This window comes from Arvicanthis niloticus, chromosome 15 (assembly GCF_011762505.2).
Source record: "Arvicanthis niloticus isolate mArvNil1 chromosome 15, mArvNil1.pat.X, whole genome shotgun sequence".
Lineage (NCBI taxonomy): Eukaryota > Metazoa > Chordata > Mammalia > Rodentia > Muridae > Arvicanthis > Arvicanthis niloticus.
In genome coordinates, this window is record NC_047672.1 from 28,595,730 (window position 1) to 28,621,925 (window position 26,196).

At 41.8% G+C, this 26,196-nt stretch overlaps 1 protein-coding gene across 5 annotated transcripts in view; it reads right to left on the reverse strand.

Moving 5' to 3' along the window:
* The window catches only part of Cald1 (caldesmon 1), a 175,288-nt gene extending 149,589 nt beyond the window's left edge, over positions 1–25,699 (reverse strand). For 2 of the 5 annotated variants that reach the window (XM_076913561.1, XM_076913568.1), the window contains exon 1: positions 25,388–25,539. The gene's annotated coding sequence lies outside the window, so the exon portion shown is untranslated. Of the gene's footprint in view, positions 1–25,387 lie in introns of all 5 variants that reach the window. The other 3 variants (XM_076913562.1, XM_034519522.1, XM_034519521.2) reach the window with 3 other exon arrangements.
* Positions 25,700–26,196: the final 497 nt, after the last annotated feature.

The window sequence follows — 26,196 nt, forward strand, 5'->3', positions numbered from 1 at the left end:
GCTCCTTCGAGGGCATATGACCCGAAGGCTTCTTTCTAGGCTCCACCTTTTAAAGAAGCTCCAACACCCCCAAGTAGCACACCAGACTACGGGCGAACCCTTACTAACACTGGCATGCCCCTTACTAACACTGGTGTGCACTTTGTAGTTAGAAGAACAGACATCGTCAGCCACTATGGGGGTGGTACTCATGAGGGCAACGGTGAGGAGCTACCTCAGAGAGCAGCTGCTATCCTGGGAAAATGGAAACATAGACTGCCGTGGCAAATATTCTTGTAAATAAGTCATGGGATAATTATCACCAAGTGGAAAGGCAGGAACTAGCTACCCTATCAGGCCTAATCTGGCAGTTCAAAGCGGTGTCAGAAACCAGGAGAATTTAGGAAATACTGATTAAGACAGCCTGGACTTGGACAATTTGCTTTCTGCAACTAGTTGACTTATCTCAGATAGATAGGATATAGGTCTAGATGGAGCTGCAAGACTAGGCCAATTGAGTTGACTGACAGTCACTAGCAACTAGTCATAATACGCTTACCTCTAGTCAGCATTTATGATGCTGAAGTTAATCCTACCTTAGAGAATAATATTAATCAATTTAAACACCTTTATAAAAATTCAATATCTACGAAGTGTCTCGCTGACCTTCCTTTTTCTGTAAGCTCTCCAAGATTCCTTTTACACATCTATAACCTCTGGTTTTCTAAACACTGTCAAAAGAAGGAGGAAAAAAAAAATAACAACTTAAAACTCAAGGGTGTTCTTGTGGAATTTGGCTTCCACGACCCATTTCTGTCTGTATAGTTTAATTTTTTTTCTAGCAGTGAGAATAAGTTCTCATCACCTCTGCAACACAAAGCTCCAAGCTGGCGCAGAGCCTCTGGTGTTTGGGAGCCAGCGGCCCAGGGTTGCTATCCGAGTGGCTCCAAAGTTGATCTGAGGGGATTGTAATCTTATTTTCTTTGTTTTCCAATGAGACTGCCCTAAAATTCCCTTTTCATGCTAGAAAATAAAATGTGACTGACATGACCCAAACTGACATGTCAAAATAGAGACAACAATGAACATACATTTTGTTCTAGACAGAATTCTCCTAGGAAAGCCACGAGTTGAAGGAAACCCAGCTTGAAATAGGAAAACAAAACAAAACAAAACAAAAAAAAAACTTATAAGAAGGAACTAGTGCTTATTGAGTCTCAATAGGCACAGGACTAAGTTTTTTACATCATTTCATTTAATGCTGTTCTCCCATGGAGAGGAGGGAAAGGAAGCAGAAGGCAGCACTATCTGCCTGGGCTTGCAGACCTTCCACACTGCATAAACATTCTCTCCTGGGTTCTCGTCTTCAGTCTTCAGCTGTAGATGTTTAGAGGACTTTACTGAGGAATTTTGATGGCACAAGGAAGAATGCTGCCATTCAAGAGCCTGTGAGCAAGCTGTGGGTAGGCTCTTCATATGTCTCGTAGTATGCTGGGTGCCTCCCAGGAAATATATTTGTAACTTTAGCTTGACTTTTGGGGGTAGGAAGGAACCCAAAATCCGTATAGGTTTTGGCTTGTACTTTCTATCCTCAGTAAATATAATTTTCCTCTTTAAGTTATAGTATTTCTTTTCTTAAAATTATTCAATTCACATTGTAAAATCTTAAGCTATATTTTATCTTTCAGATAGGGATTCCTTTCTGCTGCTGAGGCTTGTCACAACTTCACAATCTACCTCTCAGCCTCCCCAGTGCTAGGATTACAGGGGTGCGTCTGCAGGCTCTAAATCCTTTTGTTTTTGTTTTTTAATCACCCATAGTCAGAGTTAGGCTTTATAGTATAACCAAGATAGTTTGAACTTTATTGTAAATACTTCAGTGTAGACAGCATAATCTATGCATGTGTGTAGAATTAACTCTAGTCTACTCCTAGGAAGTATTGTTAGAGGATGAACAATCCCAATCAGGAGTACACACTCTAGAAAACTACAGACTGGTCCGTAAACAGGTCTATAGTTGGCTTAAAGATGCAGAAACTTTTCTCTAGGTAAATGAATGAGTAAGGAACTTATGTGATTAGTTTGGCTAGAAAATTTGGTTCGAGCCTTCTCATCCTGGTGTTTATGGGGCCTGAGGATCTGACAAACTCATCATGGGGATGTGGTGTAGATCTGAGATTTGGATTAAGGCCTGTGTCTTTTCAATGAAAGATAGGAGCTTGGCTAAAACAGTAAGTTGTGAGTATCATCAGAATATGGTAATGTGCAACAGTATGGTGATCCTTTTGCATGAGGTACTTACCAGATCACTTACAAGGACACACAGGTCACAGAACAGGCCTTATGGCTGTTTTTGTGCTTTCTTGCTAATAAAGATTTGTATATGTGGCAGAACTTAAAGTCTGAGACTTGCTTCTGTTTTAACTTATCGACTGGTATTCAGGTAAAGTATAGAGCCTACATTTAAAAATCAGAGGTTATTGGCATCCACCATAAGGAATTTAATAAGTGTATTTAGGAAAGTTAGCTTGGATCATCCTATAACAAGCAATTGTTTTAAGATTGAACAGGTGTCCTCCTCCTCCTCCTCCTCTTCCTTCTACTCCTCCTCCTCTTCCTCCTAGTCTTCTTCCTCCTCTTCTTCTTCCTCCTCCTCCTCTTCCTCCTCCTCCTCCTCCTCCTCTTTCTCCCCCTCCTCCCTCCTCCTTTCCCTCCTCTTTCTTTTCCTACCCTTCTATCACTCTGGGAGGGAGAGGTGTACTGAAGGGGATGGGGTGGTACTCTTGAGCCCAGGTACCCAGTGAAACTTGGCCCAGGTCCGAGGGCTAGCACCTAGGTCATATTATTATAAAGTTTTGAGATACTGAAGTTAAAAGGAAGGGAAGAAAAGGAGAAAAAAAAAAAACCAGGCACCAAACAAATACTCAGTAATCAAAAGGACTTTCTAAGATCAAGACTGGAACTGGGAGGTAATAAAAAAAAATACAAGTAATGTCTGGAGAATTTGTAGGAGCTGTCTTTACAGTCTAGAATTCTCTGCCCAGCCAAATAATTATTTAAGCATGTGGTATAAATAAATATAGATATATGGAGATAGACAAAGATACAGATATATCCAATGCACAGCAAGTACATTGCTAAAAAGCACAGAATCCTTATTTAGACCCACAAGGTAACTAGTGCATGATAGAAACCTGGCAACAGTGTTTCTGTGCTGTATCTGTCTCCTTTACTTTGGGTTCAGTTCCTACTGACCCATGTGTGTAGACTTGGTGATCACTCCAGGAGTGTCTGTCTATAAACTATTGAGACCCCATTCATTTCGTTTCCCTTCAAGGCTAAAGGCACAAACAGTAACTGAAGAATCTATCAGCTTTTATAGCTCCTGTTCCAAATCCCCACAAAATGTCTCTAATTCACTGTCCTAAGCCTGCAGTCACCTTGGAATCCAAGACACAGGCCACCCAGGATGAGGTCACTCCCAAGCAGAAGCAGTCATCTCATGGTAACTGGGTTGTCCCCTCAAGCAATTAGGACTTCTTCAAGCCATCTTGAAGAACCAGAACTGAGATAATGATCAACCAGACCACACCCTGACCAAGACTACTTAATAAGGTTTATGTCTTGCCCTTTGCCCCAGTTCCTCCTAAAGTTCAAGTCAATACCCTGAGGATGTGCTGAGATGCTTAATCTCATCTCTATTGTGTAAAATAAAATCCTTTCCTGTCTTTTAACCATTACTTCCACATGCTTTCTTTGGGATTCAGTGGTCACCCTTGCTATGTTTGGACCCCCACCACTGGCCTAGAATTCCACTACATTAGAACAATTAAGTTCTTAGAAATATTCTCTTCACTGAACACTTATCCGAGAATCTTCTGGGTGATCTTCTCCGTCAAAATGGCGTATATAGAAAGGGGGAGAGTGGGGACCAGGAAATGGAAGGTTCAAATTTCCACCCACATTCGAAGGAAATTCCTTTCACTCTTAGAAAGGAAATTCCTAAGATGATTGAGAAGTGAAGGCTTAGAATGGCAAGCTGTGCAACAAACCTAGAAAATTTTAAGAAGTTTTCAGAAAAGATACCTTTGGAAAGATAATCACTGACAAATTTCTCAATGTGTTTATCTGTGATGATGATGATGATGATGATGGTGGTGGTGGTGGTGGTGGTGGTGATGGTGATCTCCATCAGGTACTCTTGGGGAGTTAGTAATAATAACAAAAACTAATCTAGTAGGAAAAGTGGAGCAATTATGAAATTGTGGGAAAAGCAAGAAGGAAGTAGCAATAAAAATAACCAAAAGTAATCAGATGCGGTCTGCTAGGAGCAATGGTCACTGAAGGATGAGGAAGGTGGTGTGTTGGATGGGGAGACCATATGAAAGAACTAAATCCCTATCTCAAAAATAGCCAGCATGTAATGTCTCAGTCACAAAGCTACAGCCCATCAAGACCCTATGATATCAACCTAGGAACATATAACAGACAGAGGAACCTCAGAAGTCAGAGCACACCTGTACAGGAAGCAGTATGTTTTCAAAGGAAGAGCCTACACAGTTCCTTGAGAAAGCTGGTCTCACAGCCCATTGTCCTGGGACAGTTGGGTAAGCTAATGGGGAAAATCAGGTTGAGTGGCTACTTGGTACTGCGTGCAAATATTAGTCTTCTCCAGGATACAGAGCAAATATAAACAGCAGAATAATGAGACTTCTTAGAAAACAGGAGGCTGTTTGCCTCCTGAGTGTGTACAGATGTTTCCCAAAGAGAAACGTCACTGACTGCAACATTTAAAATAATGACGAATCGAGTTTCATGAAAATATACAGCTTTGGCTTATCAAAAGACAATATTGAAGCAACGGGAGGCGAGTTACCATCTTGAAGAAAATATGCGTGACATATAACTTTGACTTCTAGCCAAAGGTATAACGATCTCCCTCAAAATAATTCTGATTAAAATTAAACCAGGTATAATGGTATATACCTGTAATGCCAGCACCTAAAAGCTGAGCTGGAAGGATCCCTGCGAGTTTGAGGCCAGATATGGACTACATAGTAGGTCTGAGATCAGCCTGAGCTACAGGGTAGAACCTGTCTAAACAAACAACAAAAACAACCACAAAGTTCCATTTAAAAATTCTGCAAATAACTCGATTAGCATTGTCTTTTTAAAGTCAATCAGAGCACATCGCCACATGCACGCCATGGTGTGCTCACCCATGCACGCATATCATGAAAATGCACACGAAACATCAATAATAAAAATTTAAGATTGATAATTTGTCATTAGACATATGCAAAATAAAACCACAAGAGAAAAATCATTAGAATGGTTTAAATATAAGAGACTAAATACTCCAAATGTCATAAAAACATAGACCCAGTGGATGCTAACTTATTGCTTGTAAGAGTTGAAAATAATATGAACTTATTTTGACGATTTCTTACAAACTTAGATATCTATATAATCTTAGACACAAAGATGTCACTTCTAAGCTTTTACTCAAGGTAAATAAAAATCTAAGTTTGTACACACACACACACCTCATACAAATAAAAATGCTGAAAATGTCCTAGTATTTTTATTTACATTATTCCAGTCTGAAACCTAAGTGACCCTTAACAGGACAATGGAAAAATAGATTTTGTGCATTACTTTTTTTTCATCTGCTAAACAAGAAAATGCAATGTACATGTAACAATGTGGATGAATTATAAAATCACCCTGTGAGGTAGACGATGCCAAAGTCATACATAGTTTAATTTTATTTATATGAATTTTTAAAATAGACATATTTAATTTATGACAAGAGCAACCTGAACAATGATATAGAAATAAATAGGGGAATAGTAAGAGAATACGGTATTCTAATAATCTTAATCGTGTGTGTGTGTGTGTGTGTCTGTGTGTGTGTGTGTCTGTGTGTCTGTGTGTGTGTGTGTGTGTCTGTGTGTGTGTGTCTGTGTGTGTGTGTCTGTGTGTGTGTGTCTGTGTGTGTGTGTGTCTGTGTGTGTGTGTCTGTGTGTGTGTGTGTCTGTGTGTGTGTGTCTGTGTCTGTGTCTGTGTGTGTGTGTGTGTGTGTGTGTGTGTGTGTGTCTGTGTGTGTGTGTGTGTGTTTCCATTTATCTTGAATAAGACCCCACAAGTGGAATTTCTGGGCCTAAGGTTAGGTATAAGTTTGCCTTTGTAAAACATTGTCCAATTGTTTTCCAAAGTGAGTGTGTCATTTTTAACTTTTGCAAGGAAGGCAATTGGTATTTTCTAATACAACATAAATATAGCACATTTAAATTCTGAATACCCTTTCATATAAAAATTTTACTTTCCAAATGTGTGGATGCATATAATGCCATTTAATCAATGCACATACAATGGTTCTATTCAAGATTATATCATTCAGTGACATCATGGCCATATTAGTTTGTTTAGTTATGTTCTAAGATAGTCACACAATGACTAAATTAGCCAATATCACATTTCTTAGAACATACCCTCAAAGTGATACTTTCCCCCCAAGTAATACTTGATAGCTTCAACGGAAACAAGAACAAAATCCTGTAAAAAAAAAAACTACAAAAGAGAAAACAAAAATTTTACTGGTAAAGAAGAGAGTAACTACCATGGCAGGCAGCTTCCTTTAAACAATACTTGTTAAAAAAAAAAAAATATCTTCAGTTCCAAGCAAAATATTTTATATCCATATAAACTAATATTCAAATATATACAATAAATAAAAAACAAAAATATCCATTTTTTTCTGAAGCTCAAATAATTTACTGCCCCAGAGTGTGTTTTAAAGAATTTCGAAAGAGTCATTAAGAACATGCATGCAGGGGTTGGGGATTTAGCTCAGTAGAAGAGCATTTGCTCAGCAAGTGAAAAGCCCTGGGTTTGGTACCCAGCTCTGGGGTCAGGGGTGGAGTCTGTGCTCAGATAAAGATGAATAGTATGCTAGAAGTAAAGATAAACTGTACACATCAACAAAATGTATCGGTGGCTCATTGTAAGTAGTGGCTATTTTAGATAGGTAGGTAGGTGGATGGATGGATGGATGGATGGATGGATAGATAGATAGATAGATAGATAGATATGCCAGCAACTAGCCTCTTGGATTTAAAAACAAAGCATAGAGATTACTAAACGATGGTAGCTTACAGATGAATAGAACAGATTTAAAAGTTGGTAAAAATTAGTGCTTTGTCATATTTTCTTGTTAAATTTTAAAACAAAAACAAAGTCAGATATGGTGATACATACCTGTCATTCTAACACTTAGGAGTATAAGGTAGGAGAATCTCACGTTTGAGGCTGGCCTGGGTTGTACACCAAGTTCCAGCCCAGCTCAGCCCAGCCAGGAACTATTTAGTAAGACTATTTCTCTAAATAAATGAGCATTTGAAGAAAAATAGGAATGGAATGTTCACACCTCAAACAATTAAAGCGAGTAAATAAAAATAAGAAAAGGAAACGACAAGGGATCAAAGAATATCCATGGAAAAGAAAAACTAAAATATTAGAAATAAGACTAAATTACTTTATATCTAAATTGTTTGAAAGTCTGCTTCTGTGGTGGCCCACACTTATGCAGAGGCAAATGGATCTCTGAGTTCGAGGCCAGCCTGGTCTACAGAGTTCCAGGACAGCCAGGGCTACACAGAGAAACCCTGTCTAGTTTTTTTAAAGCAAAAAGCAAAGCAAACAATTTGAAGTATTAGATAAATACCTAGATACCATTTTGTTTTTAGACATTAAATGAAGAAAAAAATAAAGTTAACGGGAATAGATTTGAATACTAGCTGAACTGGAGTTGAAAGGGTTTAAGCAAATTATAAATCATCAAGTAAAAGTGTTCCTTTTTTGTTTATTGTAAAATCTAGTTTTAAAAACAGCAAGCTTTAAAAAAAGCCAACACATTTGTGTTAACTCATTTACTGATATAATATTTATTAATCGGCAACACTTTATCCAGAATTTTAAAATTCTCTTTTTGTGTATAATTGTAGAAAGGCTTTGCCATCTACCAAGGGGCCCTCTTCCTCCTCTCCCACTCCTCTTCCCCCTCCCCTTCCCTCTCCCCCTCCCCCTCCCCCTCCCCTCCTCTTTCCCCTCCCCCCTCTCTCCTCTCCCCCTCCCCTCCTCTTCCCCCTTTCTCCTCCTCCTCTTCCTCCTCCTTCTCCTAATTCTGCCCATCTAAAGCACTTTTCTCATCATTAATGTGCCTCTGTTCTTATGTTCTGGTTTTTGTTGTTGTTTGGGTTTGATATTATTATTATTGCCCTCAGTCCTTTCCTATCAAATATCAAGAGACTTCAAAAATATTTACAAGGTCTCTCTTGTTTTTCTTAATGAATAAAGAGATACATAAATGCAATGTCTATCTAATCCCCAGCCTGTCCCCTCTGTAGGCAAGCTGGAAGAGCCCTGAGTGATTGTGGCTGTGATAGTCTTTACTAAGTTTCTTTTTATACATATTAAAGGGTACACCTTTTCACATTAGACTCCAGGTGAATCAAGGTCTCTTTATATAGCAGAGGGCCAGGCCGAATGGCACATGTTTGCTTTATCAACCTCTGTAAAGTCAGGTGGTAATTTATATTGATTACATAAGAAGAAACTCCATTCCTGGTACAACATGTTCTTTCAGCTGCAGAACCACACCTGTAGAAATGCTAACTCACATCTGGTTCCATAAATCTGTTCTTTCTGATTCTCTGGGGAGATATTTTTATGTAAACTATATAGCTACATGTGGAACAGAAAAGACCAAAACAGATGTGCCAAACCCAGTAACCATTCCCACCCCAGGCCTGAGCTCTTATTTTTCCTCCCTGACTCTGATGGCCTGTTTGAGGGTGGACTCAATCCTCCTCTTAGGAAAGGTGTCTGTCACTGGGTCTACTAAGGGGGAACTAGTCATCTCAGCATCCTGATATTGTTACTATCAGATTTAAGAAAGGTTTCTTAGTTAAGAATATTGTTTGACTTACTGATGTGTATATATCTCTGCTTGCCCCCACTTCTCCCCCAACAGTTAAGGTGTTGATTCACCTTAGTATAGGTTCATTTTTATTCAGGCACCTACACACATTAGCTTCCATCTCTACACAGTATGGATTCAAGTATTGCAAATGAAGTAACTGATCCCTTGAAGGTAGCTCATTTGTATCCAACATCTGAACTACACTTAGCTTTTTCTTCTCCTTCCACAGTGATCTGTCAGTGGAAGCAAAGATTAAAGAAGCTACCTTGAAGCAAAGAACGACAATGAGATTGTGTTGGAGGCTAGAAACCCTGAACAACTTCAGAGTTAAGAGAAACCACATCTAGTTTAAGCCCTCTGCTGTAAGGGCCAGCATCACAGGAAGGCCATTCACCCACTGGTGCCACCAACTCGCTCAAAGGCATAAACAGGATTCAACAGATTGTTTCTGTTGCTAATTCACAGTCCAGTCCAAAAATAATTGGAAAGATCAACATATGGATGACTAACCTTGAAATAATTTCTTTCTTTTCTTTTCTTCCTTTTTTTTTTGTTTTTTTGTTTTTTTTTTGTTTTTTTTTTTTTGTTTGTTTGTTTTTTTTTGTTTCCCCCAAGACAGGGTTTCTCTGTGTAGCCCTGGCTGTCCTGGAACTCACTCTGTAGACCAGGCTGGCCTTGAACTCAGAAATCTGTATGCCTCTGCTTCCCAAGTGCTGGGATTAAAGGCATGCACCACCACTGCCCAGTGAAATAATTTCTAGAAAGCAAGTGCTTCTATGGGCTATTTGTTATTTTTTTTTTAAAAAAAAAGTGGGTACTTTTTTTTAAATGAAGCCTTGATTTCAAGATGTAAGGGAACATGGATGCCCCACCCCCACCAACCCCACTCCCTCTTCCTTCTTCACCACCACCTCCTCTTCTTCATTCCTTCTGTTAGTGTCCAATCTTTCACAGGTAACCATATGATGTCATACAAACTTGAAGAGTGAAACTTAAACATCTCAGCCATGTACACCTTTTGATGCCAATGTTTTGGTCTCCAACTGTGAGGGGACGAGGGTGACGCAGGGGTGTGTATGTGGTCCGGGGATGGCTAGCCTCAGTTATGGAAAGAATACTAGTGTCTCACATCAGGATGGAGCAGACAGAGGAGTCTGCTGATGGTATCATGGTAACCAAAGACCAGAGGAGACCTAGGGCATTTCAGGTGGAAATTTCTCAAGAAAATGGCTTGTGCAGCAAACATCTGTTCAAGAAAGGGGCTGTCTTGTGTGACTTTCACTTGTGTATTAGAGTTCTACCAATAGCTCCACAATGTAAATGTTTACATTTTCCCATTAAAAAAAAAAAAAAAAACCATTGATCCACAGGCCTTGAAAAACAAAGGACACTGAATAAAAACTAAGATGCATATAAAGTATGGTGTTTCATTAATAATACTGTAATAATATCATTTCATTATTTGTTATAAATATAGCATACTAAAGTTAACAGTAGGTGGAATTTGGTGCAGGGTGTGAGAATTCTGTAATGCTCTTGCAACTGCAAACCTAAACGTATTTCAAAATAGAATTTTATTTAAAGAATAATAAAAAGACCCACCCATATGATTGCTTATGCAAGCTTAAACTCAAACACGCTGTTTTCCAACATGCTTGTATTCTATACTTTTAGAGTATTTTAAAACTTGAATGTATTTAGCTATAAGATATTAAAATCACTGCGACCGCCAAGCATGAGAATAATTCACATATGTGATCTCATGTGTCAGAACTTCAAATTCAGATGAAAGACATATCAACAAAACTGAGCGCAGCAAGACTCTGAAGCTCTTTATAGTTGCTCACTGTGTACAATGGACACACGCAAAGCTTTAAGAAGAAGATGCACACTGACGTTTGTGTTAGGGAACCATCTTGAATCAGATGCTAACCTGTCTTAACTGTCCCTTTGCAGCAGTAGCAGAGTTTCTCCAAAGATGGTTGCTAATATTGTTTTTATCTTTTACACATGCATGTGTTTGTGGTGTCTATGTGCCCTTTCCCTTGTGTGTGAGCACACGGTTGTTCTGGTGCTCGTGTGCAGATGTACAACTGTACATAGAAGCCTGAAGTTAACTTCGAATGGCTTCCTTGACCACCCTTCACTGAACCTGAAGCTTGCTGATTCCTGCTAGTCCAGCTTGCCAGTCTGCCCTGGGAGGTCCCAGTCTCCCCATCCTGAGCACTGGAATTCCTGGCAGAAGGCACATGGCACAGCTGCCTTGCATTTATGTGGGTACTGAGGATGCAAATTTTGATCTTCATCCTCACATGGCAAGTGCCTTATCCACCGAGCGGCCTCTCTGGCCCACACCTGTTACCACTGATTGTTAGGGACAAAAGTAAAACCAGAACCCTAATGTTGTGTATGCATGGAGTTATGTGCTTTGAATCAGCATGTAGTAGGCTGTAAACGCATGCAAGTCACGTGCCAACTAAAAAAAAAAGGTACATAGAGGAAATGATGTAAGATATCAGTGTATCCCTCTGTGTTTTCTAGTTCTCTGTGCTAAACATGCATCACATCTTTTTCACATGTTTTAGCAGGTAGAAAGAAGAGAAGCCTGATCCTGGGGTAGGATTCCCCCTAGACAAAGGAGTCTGTCTGCTAAAGCTGTCACGTGAAGGGTGGCTGCTGGAAACCTCAGATGTGTAATTTCAGGCTAAACTGAATATTATTTGACTTACTCCCACTGCCTCAGCCAACAGGGTCTTCAGATTACAAAGGGAAAAGGGAAAAAAAGAACATGTCTGGGCTTGAAGACACCTTACTGCATGGAATCCTTTTCTGTGAAAGCTCTTTGCTTCCTATGTGGGAATTACAGGGAAGAGTTAGGCTGAGGAAAGTTCATAGTCGGGCACAGAGAGACCATCCGAGTCACACAGTGGTGAGGAGGAAGATCCTAACCCTATAGGCCTCTACCTGGAACCCGAGCCCACTACCAAATGTGAGCCCAGGCATCAAAAGTTTGATCTTGACCAGGGACACCTTGAAAAGGAATGATCAGGGTGTAACTACTCCCAGTGGAAAGAGTAACTGCTGTATGTCTAGCACCATGAGTAAAAGCCAAAATATGGAGAGGCATGGACATTTAATGAAATGGAAAAAAAAATAATAAAACGACCGCCAAACTCCTGCACTCATCACTTCCTATTTATACAAACACAGATGGGCAAGCAGATCCAGGCCAGCTGATGATAACTATGTCATCAGATCACAGGCCAATGGATAGACACTTCCATCCCACCCTCTCCATAGCTGCATCCCATCCCTGGAGAGTGTGGGGAAGAGCTGTGTATCATCTATCTTCATGAAAGAATATTCATAAACACCATGACTAAAGCAGAAGGTGGCCCAGTCGCCACAGGACAGTTGTGACCATAATCTCAATGGGAGAAAAAAATAGAGACCAGGAGGAGGAGAGGACACCAGGGAGGATCAAGGAGTCAGGGAGGAAAGGGACAATTTTGGTGGACCCTATTTCCTTTCTAAATTACCTTATCTTACTGCCTCCTTCATTCATAAATTTTAGGGATGCTTAATAAAAGAAGGGAAGGAGGGAGAAGTTTTTTTGGTCAAAATCTCCAAGTAAGTACATAAGGGATGAGAACGGCTCCCTGCAGCTGACATGGTTCTGGACCATTGAATACTTCAGGCAGCTACCAACTGACCTTCTGTCATTTTCAAAGGGATCATGTTCTTGCTTCTCCCCTTCTAGCTACAGGGGAGCTTAGGATGTCCTTGGGCAACCCAAAGTCTAACATCTATCTTGACAATGGAAATGATTTTTCAGAACAACCTAGAAATTGCACATGGCTGTCGACAAGTGGAATCACGTTTGAAGAGCTAGGCAGAAGGTTTAGTTAGTAAACTGCTTCTGTGTAAGCAGGAGGAACTGAATTTGGATGCCTGATACTGTGGAAAGAGTCAAGCATGGCACCCCACACCTGTAAGATCAGCACCGGGCGGGCAGAGACAGGCAGATCTCTGGAACCCCTGGTCAGCCAACATAGTTGAACGAGGCACTCCATGTTCAGTAAGAGACCCTGTCTTTTAAAAAAAAATGTGGAGAGCAACTGAGGAAAATAACAGTTGTTGACCTCTGGCCTACACACACACACACACACACACACACACACACACACACACACACTCTTAGAGACTTAAGTAAATGTTTATTCTATATTTTTTGCCTTAAAAGTTTATTTCTACCTATGTTAAACCTACAGCAGTCATTGCACACACAATTTTAAAAGCATAATCAATGCAGACCACTAAGCCATAATGAATATAATAGTTAGCTTTGACTATAATTTTTTTTTTGTTTTTGCTTTTAGGACATATATCATTATAATTTTCAACTCTAGTGTGCACACATATACACCTATAGGCATACAGAAAGAATGTCCTGTGAGAGCCAAGATAGATATACATAATAACTGTACATGACAGCTATAGGCACTTTTGCTGTGCGGGGACTGCTCCAAACCCTGTGTAGAGAGAGGTGCTGAGATGGTATACAGACCAGCAGCGGCTCACGGAGACGCTAAGCAACTTGTAACATCGGCGCTCCAGTCTGAAGTGCTATACATAGCACGTCTTTGACTCAAAAGGAAAAAAAAATCAAGACAAAATTACATTAAACAAACAAAAACAAATGGTTGTCCACACAGCAGGGTGTGGGAGCCAATAAAGGGTGCAGAGAGGGAGTTGAGGGGGTGGGAAGTCAATGTACAGGGTCATACAATGGAAATGTAATAAAAGTACTCGTTAAAGAAAGACACAGAAACAGTGAGCCTCACTAGAAGAAGAGAGGGAGGAGAGAACTGTAAAGGAGATGACCATCCCTCCCAGCGTGCCTAGCACACTCCCAGCCTGTGACTGCTATTCTAGGGAAGCTATTAATAGCTCTTCCTGTCCCCCGGTTTGGATGATAATTGGCAGAGCCACCTCCTCGATGATAGTTCTGGTCTGAGCCAGAGGACCGATGGAAAGGATCGAAACTGGGACACAGATGGAGAAGGAAGGGGAAGAGGGGCACAATGCTGCAGGAAACAAACCGGAAACGGAGACGGGACACAAACCATGAGCTGTGGCAGAGCAAATGCAGATAAAGTGAGGAGGGCCACTGAAAGCAGAGCGTGCAAGCATTTACCCTTTAAGTTTGAACAGAGACGAGACAGAAGAAATGAAGACTCAAAATGATTCATAACACAAATATGTGTAGGCTCCTAGTATTTTGCCCTGTACTGACACGGTTACTGGCCGAGATCAGCCTTTGTAAATTTGACTGAAAACGGTCATCGGCTCCTTCTAGCCCTTGCAGACGCCCACACAGCCCCTGTGGTGGCTGTCTCCCAGGCTGCTCCAGGGTAGCCTACCTCTCTCTCAGACCGAGCTTGGCTCAGGCTTCCCACCAGCCCCTCCCCCACTCTAGATGGCCGCATACCAGACTGTCTGCGATGTGGTTTCCCAGCCTTCCACAGATAGGCCACAGCAAGAGAAGCTGTGCCTCAGTGCGTCATTTCAGAGACCTCTTTTGACTTTTCACCAGATCAGAATTTCGTATTGTGAAAGGTTGAAAGTAACTATCAAGGGCAAGTTCAAAAGGTCAAGCGACTTCTTAGAAAAGCTGTGCCCCAGACCTAGAGGGGAGACAGAATCCAGCCCGCAGTAAGGTCTTCTGCAACTGGACTTTCAGAACACATGCTGCATGGGTTTCTACCCCGATTTTGATTTAGGGCATATTCTGGGTTTAATTCATCTGTTGGGGCTCTAACTCCTTCACCTCAAACTTTGGGGTCTTTACAGAGACTATCTAGCTAAAGAGGGGCCATGCTCTTGGGCTGCAATCCAGTAAGCTTTCTAAAAAAGGGATGGAAACACAGGCACATACAGAGAAGATGCTACAGAAACATGGACAGAACTATCTAGCTGAGGGAACAGTTAGAGCACAGCCTTTCTCTCAACCATAGAATAAACCAACCCTTGGTCTTCTCTAACTTAGAACTATGACAAAAGTGGCTTGTTTGTAGTGCTCTGTTAAGACAGGTCTTGGAGATGAATACACAGGTATAATTTGGCTAAAGATGGATGTTAGGAGGAGTTGATGGGACTGTTTAATCCATCCCCAACTTTGTCTGAGGAGACTATGTGTTATCTTAGAATTATCTGGAAGAGTGAGCATTCTTTGCAGCTAGATTAGACCGGCTGATCTTGATCATTTGTGGGTCAGTTTTTCCAATGAAATTGACTACTAGACTTGCATTCTTAAGTTCTGATTGTGATTGATAATAAAGTTGAAGCGATCGCACAAACGTGCTGGTTTGGGAGGTGGCTAGCAAGGCAAGAGAACCCCAACTTCAGCTGGGCAGAGGCAGAGCCCTCAGCAATCCATCCAGTTCTCTGTCCTTTGAATATCTAAAATTGACACAAAGGAACACCGAAACAGCTACAATGTTGGTCCAAGTCACTGAAGCCTTCAATATCTAATTCTATGATGTTTCTTTCCCCTTGGTCGGGCAAAGAACCCATTTGCTGACATCTTTGGGCTTCCACAGAGAGAACACGCAAACTCATTTCTGCAGCCCACTTTTTGATTCTTCCTAGTTGCCACAGGCCAAAATTCTCATCCTGTCTGCCTCTAACCAGAGCTACCGACTTGAGTCAGTAGTATAAGGAATGGTGTTTAGCCCTGCTTCCTTATATGGCAGGGAGTGACAGTGCGCTTGTCTGTCTAGCTGAACTGCAGTATGGCTCAGTGACAAGTTCTAATGGTTGGTTATGGAAACCTCGTGCTCTGGCTTCCATCACTTCTGCAGGAAGACAGAACAGACAGCCATAGGGTTGGAATCAGGGAGTGGCATCCATTCCTGCTCTGCCATTTGCCATTTATGTCACTTGGGGCCAGCTATTTCATTTACTTTGCTGTTCTCAGATGGCCTCTGCTGAAAAAGCACTGGCATACAGCAAGCCAATAGAGTAGGGAACGGATTTAAGTCATTATTTCTGCAACCATCTTAGACCTATAAGGCTCCCTCATTTTTCTCCTCCCTCCCTTCTTTTCTTTTCATTTTCCATTCCAGGTCTAAAACATAAAACATAAAACATAAAACAAACAAACAAACAAAAAACCAAAACAACAACAAAAAAAAACTATCTATCTATAAAAACGTAGCCTTAGTAACAGTAAAATCCTTTAACCATACTACATAAATTCTTAGACTATAAAAGGCAGCTCCAGGCCCATTAACAAGGGTAAAGGTAACCATACAGGTGAAGAAGATAGTGGAGGCTGTCTTCTGCAGAGCAGGGAGATCCATGCTTCAGAGACAGTCCCAGTTAGAATGTGCCCTTGCCAGCCTGTCCTAAAACTTGTATCTACTGGTCTTTGTCTTCCTTTCTGGAAAGCCCAAACATTCAAACAAACAAACAAACAAACAAACAAACCCAAAGCCCAACCCTGTTCCTTCCATCTACATGAAGGTCAAGGAGAAGCCATATTAAAAAGTGTGTGGCAAAGGGGAGGGGTTGGAAAGGGAGTCACATGCCTGCAGAGAGCCTCCATGGGCAATCACAGTAGATACCCAAGAACGTGCAGTCTAGTACCAATCACGTTCAAAGCGGTTTGGAGTTAGTACTTCTAACATCACAGGCATTCTCATTGGATAGACCCAGTAGATAGAATTAATCATGAGAGGTCAGATGATAGCAGAATACAGTGAGCTAACTGGGAAGGGGTGAATTTTTATATTTTTAATATAATATTTTAATATTATATACAGAATGATGAGCTTACATGGTCAACTTTAAAATACTGGTCATATTTTACAACTAGCTCTCAAAATTCTTAAAAGCTTAACTTTCCAATTTGGGGAGCTACTCTGAACTTGGAAAGAGAGGATAGTGGCCCAGAGAGGGGACGCTGGGGTACACCAGGGGAAACTAATCCTCTTCTACAAGCTCGGACCCCATGCGCACACTCTTGTGAAGAGAAGCACCTGCTCTTGTAAAGCAAATATCTTCCGTGCAAAACCAGAAACCAATCCTGGCCATCTGTTTTCTAAATGTATTTGTGTGGGGAAGGGACACTCACTATGGCACATGTGTGGAGTTTGTAGGACAGCTCGCTGAGCTGATTTGATTCACCGTGTGAATGCTGGGAATTGAACTCAGGTTTTCAGACTTGAAGGGAAAGGCTTTTATTCACTGTACCACCTCACCAGCCCAGTCCTGGCATTCTTTATTGAACCAGGCCAATCACAGGAGAAATGAAGCTGTAAAATCTTTAGTGAATGTTGTATGTGTGTTCTGTGCTCAGAATATGGTGCGTTCTTTCTACTCCAGGTTGCTGAATGACAGAAGAGCCTTTAGGTGAACTTTCTGCCCTGCAAAAACAAACTTGCCCCTTGTTGCCCAAATGTTCCTGAAGGGGGTCTCCTAGGAAAGCATCTTAGCCAGAGGCTGTGCAGGTTCCAGCTTTGGGGAATTGGGGGAAGTAGAGTACAGGGTGCATTTCATTCGGGATTTGTTATCCTTATCACAAAAAGGAAAGAAAGAAGGACATGAGGACAAACAGACAGACAGGCAGGCAGGCAGGCAGGCAGGCAGACACACACACAGAGAGACAGAGAGAAACAGAGAGACAGACACACACACACACACAGAGACAGAGAAACAGAGAGACAGACAGACAGACAGACACACACACACACACACACACACACACACACACACACAGACAGAAAACATACTTTGTTTTTCCTGCTAAGGGAACTAGCAGAAGAAACTGATCTTTAAAGTTGCTCAAAGACATAAATACTTATAAAGAGAAAAATTCTCAGAGTTGCCCCTCCCCCCAAGGCCTAAATTCCACTTAGCAACAGTGGCTGGAACGGGACGTGGAAACACCATGAGAAATTTTATTCTTCCCACATTTCCAGTGCAAACTTTACAAAAGCAAACACTGGAAATCTCATCAGCAAGCTCGACTTTATGGGAGTGATAGTTTTGTGCTTAGCCAAAAAAAAAAAAAAAAAAAAAAAAAAAAAAAAAAAAAAAAAGACAGAGGAAGATGGAGGAGTTTCAGATAAATCCTTCAGCGAGTATTTGGGATACACAGCTGTAACTTTTGGTGGGGTGGGAATCATCTAAACAAAAATAGGTTTCTGAGGAATAACGGACTCCATCATGTGCCATAAATTACTGTAAACACCAGTGACCAGAATTATTTCGGAGGCAGGATGTTTCATCAGAACCTGGAAGGAGCTTTTACAAACTGCAGATGCCTGAACCCCACTCCAGCAAGACCTACTGAGTTGGAACTCCCGGGGCTGAGTCAAAAGGCTCTGAAATTGACTCTGGTTGTGATGTTGCCACTGATGCAGGCAGGCTGAACCTGTGAATCTCTGAAGGGAAGCATCTTCAAAGCTGTGTGATCCAGAGTTATCTCTGCTGCTAACAAAAGACACGACCTCGGTCAACTCATGAGTTGTTCCTCCACTTAACAACTATTTCATGGGATTCTGCGATATGTCAGGCCACAGAATATTTATAAATAAACTGCTGTGGCCTGCTTTCTGCACCTGTGACTAACACAACAGGTAAACCTTACTCAAAGGCACCTCACAATACATATATAATTTTCGTTGCTATGGATGCCTAGACTTTTGTCTCTTACCTAGAAAATGAAATGTGAATTACTAATATTTACTTACCTTTCTGTGCTAGGGATCAAACTCGAGGCCTTATGCATTCTAGGCAAGTGACATATCATTGAACTACACCCACAAGCCCAGTTTCTTTGTTGTTGTTGTTTTTATAAGATACCCAATATTTTTGGTGATCTTTCCTGTGCACAATAGTAAATAGTACATGTCACAGGTCCACAGATTGGGAAAATGAATAAAAAGTATAAACAGAAGTGACTATGAGTTCAACTACTTCTTAATAATTTAGCTTCTCATTATCATAATGTGGCTCTATAATTAGATAAAATAGTAGCACAAAAAATGTTCTGGGGAGAGATACATTACTTACTCAGTTTGCCAAAATCACTTCCTGCGTATATAGACATATTTATCTCTTTGCAACAACTTGTGGCCTCCCGGAAATCAGGTTCGGGGGTTGGGAACCTATAGATTGTATTGACGATGTGCCAAGCATGACTCTTCAGCAACCCATGCTATTTCTGAGATCTTTGTCAATGGTAGTATTTTCCACCTATGTGGACTTGGCCACAGTGTAGGAAATCATCTTAACAGTTGGGTAAGACGGAGTATGCACTTCCTCACTAAATAATATCCCAAAGTACTGGCATCTTAAAAATTCCATGAACTTTTACTCTCTTTTGATAGGTGCTTCCTCCCATCCCTGTATAAAGACACTCCAAACCCTAGAACCCATACGTGTATGTGGCTTCATCTCCTTGTCCATACCCACCTACAGATAGCCTATCTGGTCCCTGTTTGTTTGGCTTTCCTGACCAGGCCTTTGATACCCACTCCTGAGTGTATATTTGTCACTGTTTATTTGAGGAGGAGCCCAGAATAGAGCAATGTGGTTGGAACTGAGAGAATGTGATGCATCTGTTCCCCTTCTTGATCCTGAGAATGTTCAGCGAACGAGAGTTGGAGAGGTAAATATCATTTAGATCACGAATTTCGTTGGTTATGGACATACTATCATAATGTATTTTGGTCACTAAAACACTGTGATTTACCTTGAGATAAATGAGGTTTCCTGTGTGTAGTATATGTGCAGGTGTGTGGTGGTGGCTTGTGCACTTTCATGCCCCTGCAAAGAACAAATGTTCTGCTCTATTATTGTCTGCTTTATTTCTTTGAGACGGGTGTTTCAGTGAATCTGTAGATAGAATGGCAGTCAGCAAGCCCCAGAGATTCCCCCAACCCCTGTCTTCCACGGTGCTTGGATTACAGGTACCTGCGTATGCTGGGAATTTAAATTCATGCTTATACAACAAGCATTCATAGCAACTGAGGCATCTCCCTAGATCCTTAATCTCTCTTTATTAAAGTTGTTCGGTTGTTAATTTACTAACTTGGAAAGATTGCCCTCATTCAGGGGAAGAGCCATAGCAAAGCAGTGGTGGTTTATATAAAGACACAAAGCTTTTTCCCGACAACAAATCTCATGAAATTTTCTTCTAGAATTTTTCTAAAAAGGATGATGCTCTGCTTTTCGGTTACTAGTGGTGTCAACCTCAATCGACATTTCTTAAGGCTCACCATACCACCATATGAAGACAATCATGAGCCCCATGTTGGATGTTTCTGCCTATCCACAAACTCATTAGCATGAGAAATTCAAGTGATAGCCATTGAGATCTGTTGGTCACTCCAGATGTTTGCTTCGTCACCCAACTTTCAACTTTAACTTCAACTTAAATTAACCCTCCCTACCTTTTCTTTACTCAGGGATGATCCCAGATGGGGGTAGGGCAGCCGCCAGATTCATTGAGTAATACACAGAGATACACCAGAGCCTTTGACCATCTGCTCTGCTAAGGAACCTGAGCCAATCAAATGTCTTTTCCTCTACTTTGACCTGAAGCATGCAAGGAATTTTCCAGGTGGTAGAACAGCTGTCTAGAGTAGCTGAGTTTACGTGAGTCAGAACACGGAGTTCAGAGCCACAGTTTCCCACTGACGTCCTTGTCCCATCTGGATTTTAACGCCATCCTCTGTAGAGCAGAGCCCTGTTTGGCTTCTGGATTGCCGACCCCTTTATTGTACCTATATTTTATAGCCCTGCCCTTTTCCTTGAACCACTGATTCTTAGGGACAGAAGAGTCCACTGGTCCCGATTTTGACTCAAGTCTTCTCTTGCACTTCATCTCATTGTTTTGTTGAGGGAGATTCCAGTTTGAGAAAGTTTGCTCGGTTCCTGTCTTCCACTATTTCTCCTTCTTCCGCTTGCACTCAGCTGGCTGGAAGTCATGACATCACTTACTTTGAATTCTCTATCCTGTCTGGCTGAGAATGGCCCTCTCAATCCCACCTTTGACAAGTGGCCTTGTCCCTATTGTCCCTTCACCTTGGTCCTGCCCGTAGGTGCCCTATCGTTGGCCCATAGAAGAAGTCTAACTAGTTCCCCAGCAAGATGTCTCGGGAGACAAGAGAGAGAATGTCCAGTGTGGGCTTAAAAGGAACTAATTATGTACTCTTACTCAATATGTTCCTCTCTAAGTAAAATGATTTCCTGGTGGTCAAGTGCTTTCATCCGCATACTCACAGAGCAGTGCCAGAAGCCTCGGGAGACAAAATGTAAACAGTATCAAGCTACCATCATTGGGACATATGTGTGAAAAAAAAAATCAAAAGCACACATGAAGATGAGCACTTATGAAGAGCACCCAGCTCACAAAAGTCCAACCATTCCTCACTGCAGCCATCCTTTCCTTAATCTCTTGGTGTTCTCTTGGGATCGATCTACTTGTCAGCAGCCATTTCTGAATTTTTCTAACCCTGACAAACTTCCTACTGAAAACTACTTCCTCCCTGGCTATGGGTCTCCTTTTCTTTGGAATGAGGGCACACTTCTAGTATCTGTACACTCACACCTATCCCCCCCCCCACACACACACCAGATTGGAAAAAAAACAAGAAAGATACTCCTGAGCTGGGTATAGAAGCCCACCCACGTCTGTAACCCCAGCACTCATTTGGGAAGCTGAGGCAGGAGGTTTTTGAGTTTCTAAGCAGACTAAATTAGCTAGCATGATATGATATCCGAAGTTATCTAAAACTTTTCTCTCTTGGCTTGAATACAACTGGCCGTGCCCTATCTGCTTGACACTCGATGTCATGTCGGCTGGTTCTCATCCTAGAGCTAAGCTCCTGTGTACTCCAGAAGTGTAGGAAGGCTCCGTGTCTGCTTAGGAGATGGGGGAGCTGAACGTCCAAGTTGAATATCTAAGGCATAAGGATGCCAGGGTGGCACCAGGCTTTAGTTAAAATTCGGAATACTAAACAATGAGGCCAGCAGAGGCGAGAGGCATAGATAGATAGCTCCTGGAGAAATCTGGTCTCAATAAGAGCAGAAACTCCAGCCAGGTGCAGCTGGTTACCTCATCCTGCCTACAAGGCGCAGGCATGACAAGCTGGGATTAATTCCATCCTTTTGGCTAGAGGCAAAGAAGCCACCTCATTTACTAAGGCCTGGCCGTTGTCAGCACTCTGTCGTAGGTCTGTCCACCTGGCTCCTCACATTCTCTGGTTCCTGGATACTGCTCCGCACCACAGATAGCCTACCCTGTTCTGCCTTCTCTTATGTGTCTGCCTTCTCCCTGGTCTCTGATCTACAAAGCCAAATTTCGGATAACCTTGAGATAGACCAGTTTCTTAAGGTTCTAGGATCAGGGTTCTAGAAAGTACTATGTAAGATTTCTTAAACAGGAGGGAGGAGGAGAGATTTTCAGGGAAGAGAAGAAATGGTGGTTACCACCCGAAGTTAGCTTAACAACCATAAGATTCAAACTGAAAGCAGTTTAAACTCTATGGGCCTGTTGGGAGAGGACACAAAACCTGTCTCGTTTGGACATCTCAACTACTATGGGATAGATAGAAGAGAGGCGCGATGATGTCCGTGCCAGGTGAGGCCAAAGAGTTGATAGCATCCTTGAAGGTCAGGGCTACTTAAGGAGCCAAAACTAGACTCAAGCTCTCATCTTAGAGCTCGTGAGTTAAGCTTCAATAAGAGTATCTCTTTAAAGGAGCAGCTCCCCCAGCCTCTGAGCATCTAGACTGGCTTCACAGATGAAGGGCTTTCTGTTTAGAAGCTAATGGTGCTATTTTGGGGGCTCTGAGAGATTTACCCAGGGGAAAAAAAAAAAAAAAAACCCTCCTTAAAGTTTGAAGATCCTTTTGGCAACATCTCCCTAACCTCCTCCCCAGGCCTACCATGCCATTAACATTCTGCTTTGTCAGCATCCCCCCTCCCCCACTCCCAACCATGGCCTCACCCCACCACATTTCCAAGTCATGTGCCAGACACTAGGCAGATGGAGAGCCAGCAAAACCCTTCTCAAGTTCATCTCTAAGTCACTCTTGTCTCGCTGAAGAATGACTACCCAGTAATCATACTACAAATGACAAATGGACAGGACTCTGTGAGTTTTCAAGGAAAGGTGTGTATCCAAACTACATTCTGGAACTTTCTATGTCACACCTCCAAACCAACCTATTCTACCTGCAGAGAACAGACAAGGCTTGGGACCCATGAGGAATCGTCCCAATTGTCAGGAAATCCATTCAGGTGTCTCCTTTAAGCCCTTGAATCTGAAATCAGAACTAACTCTCTCTCTCTCTCTCTCTCTCTCTCTCTCTCTCTCTCTCTCTCTCTCCCTCCCTCCCTCATAAAAAAATCACATGCCTAATGCAATCTTTGATTTTAAACTGCACATTTTTTGACTTTCAAAAATGGTAACGACCCCACATTAACCTGTAAACTAGTTAAGTACATACATTCCTCACTTGTTCTAAGATCTTTTCTGCAATTTTTTTTCACCCAGAGCTTCTCCTTTATGTTTTTCATTAAATGATTTTTAATAGAATAAAAGTTTCCAGGCTTTGGCTTCATTGAGCTTTATTTACCCCCTATTCGGGGAAACCGCTCCCAGATTGTTCTTCACTGGAAGGAAATAGCATCAAGAACTGCCTGACATTCACCACGAACTGAAACCCCTCACTCTGTGTATGGAGAACACATACGGTGTTCTTTCAGAAAAAGTGTTTTTGTAGTGGTTGGGGGTGGAGCACCTAAGGGGGATGAGAGAAATTGGCCATAGAGAAAAACGAACTTTCAGCGACTCCAGGATGTTGGTTTCAAAATGGAATTTATCCTCAAATCCAAGATTATAGATTTTTTTCCAAACTGCATTCCCAACATGGTTTAGAGAATACTTGAAAAAGAAATTGCTCTCCATGTTCTTACTGACATTAAAAACCCTGTACAAAGTTTATAGAACTTGATGCCTTCCGAGGAAGGACAATTGTCAAGCAGAGAGACTGCTTGCCTGGAGCCTTTCCCTCACACTTACTCAGGGCTGTTCCAGGGAAAGAAACTCACAGGGCAGTCTGTTCTCATGTGTCACTTCTCAAGAAATTATCCCCACACTTCTAAACACAAGGATTGCTTAGCAAGTCCCAACTGCAAAGGCATCATAGTCTATGGAAGCAGTCATCTGGGCATGCTAGACCTTACTGTGAATGTTATTTCTTAAATGATCAGACTTACTCTTCTTCTGCAGGGTACCTTGTCTTCGGTAAGTTCTAGTCCACATGTCTGGTTTTGCCTAACACTAAGGGACTGTGCTGCTTCCAATTATAGCTCCATGTACAGAGTCTCCATACCAGCAGGGATCTGGGAATACCAAGCACCTTGTTCTCGACTTTCTGACCATGTATTGCCACAGCACTGAAATTCCCCCGCCCTTTACAATCGGCTCTTTCTAAAAGGAATTACTGACTACAACCAACTTGCACTACTGTTTGAGATGCCCAAATACATCCGTCTGGAAATAAAAGCTCCTTTCCTTCCTTTCTGGAACATTCCTTGGGCTGCTCTCTTTTCAGACCCTCGGGGAGCATACTTTCCAGCAGAAATGAAGATTTCTCAAGAAATATTTTGGTAGGCAGTTAACCATGATTTCTACATACACGCCCACTCACGAACACATTCTCTTGCTCTGGTTTATAGAAAACAGACATGGTAGGCATCTTCTGTTTCAGCAAATAGCGGATGAGTGGCACTAGCTCAGTTGGTGTTAGTGGTGGAACTCTGACCTTATTTCTTTACATCTCTGAAAACCCACTTCTAAAATCCTGCTGGCAGAGTCAGAGGAACCCATTACTTAGCTTAAAATTAGCTTAAAACAAAAACCAAAACCACAACAAAACAAAACAAACATTCTTTGTCTTAACAACGGAAAAAGCTGCTGTTGTTATTTTTTTAATTAAAACCTGAATCCTGTTTAAATGTCTGCTGACAGAGATGGGAAAGAAACTGCTAAAGGGACAGATCAGCAGAGTCTGCTCACTGGCGCTGGCCTGAGGATTCCAGGTACAGTCCACATCCCCCTTGGAAACAAAAGCACATCCCAGGCAAAGGCACCCGTGCTCCCTGATCCTGTCACTATGGGATCTTTCCCTTTGAACCATCTCTAGAAACAAAACCTGAAGTTTTATCACATTGACCTTCTGGGAACAGGTCAGGAAGTCCAGGCTGGCTTTGGGAATTTACATGGTCTGTTGCCTGCCTAGAAAGATTTTGCACATCCAGCAACCTTAGCCAGGAATGTTGCCTGAAACCTGTAGAGCAGCTCCAGCGTCCTGAAGGTGGAGAAAGAAAGAAAGACGGTCTTACCTCTAGGGCAGCAGCTTCTTCCCAACGAGGGACTTCCCGCTGTCTGAAAGCAAGGATTCCTTTAAGCAACCCAGAAAGAGAACAAGCAGGCAGGCAGGCAGGCAGCCTAATGCACACTGCTCTATTCAATAAAACTGCAGACCGCCCTTCCTTGGCCCCTCCCAGAAGTCCATGCTAAGTGAACACATACCCCCTATGTTTACAGTCAGCAGGCGGTGGTATGCATTGTCCTGTAGTTTTTCTAATAGGCAGCCAATGACGACACCCCGGCCAAGGTGATGCTGTCTGCCCGTGCAGATGCCTGTCATTCCCTAGGCATGCTCAGGATATCACTCATCAGAAAAACCAAGTCCTAAAAAGCTTGAAACTGTGAGCAGGCTGCCAAAACCAGCCGGCTCCATGCCCTTTTTTGGTTATCCTAAGCAGGGCCTCCTGGAAGCAGATCCATTGTCAGGAACAATCATAAGAAACGTTAATCTTGGAGAGAGAGGCTGTCTTGTAGAACACAAATAGAGCTTTTAAAAGAAAGTACAGTCTGCAAAACAATAGGTGGATAGATAGACACGCTTATGGGACTGAGGTTGGGGGTGGGAGGAGACATTTTAGTTGAAGAAGTCTTAATAGTGTATTTCTTTTCAAAGCAGTTTCATTACAAAATAAATTTAAATCATTACATGAGTTAAAAACCTGAAGTGGATAAGAAGCAGGTCTGCTGCACAGGCTAAGTTCTAGCCTAGAATGTCTATATGTGTTATGGAAACAACTGACAAAAAGTATAAATAAAATGTATTAGTCTTTTTAGCAAATAA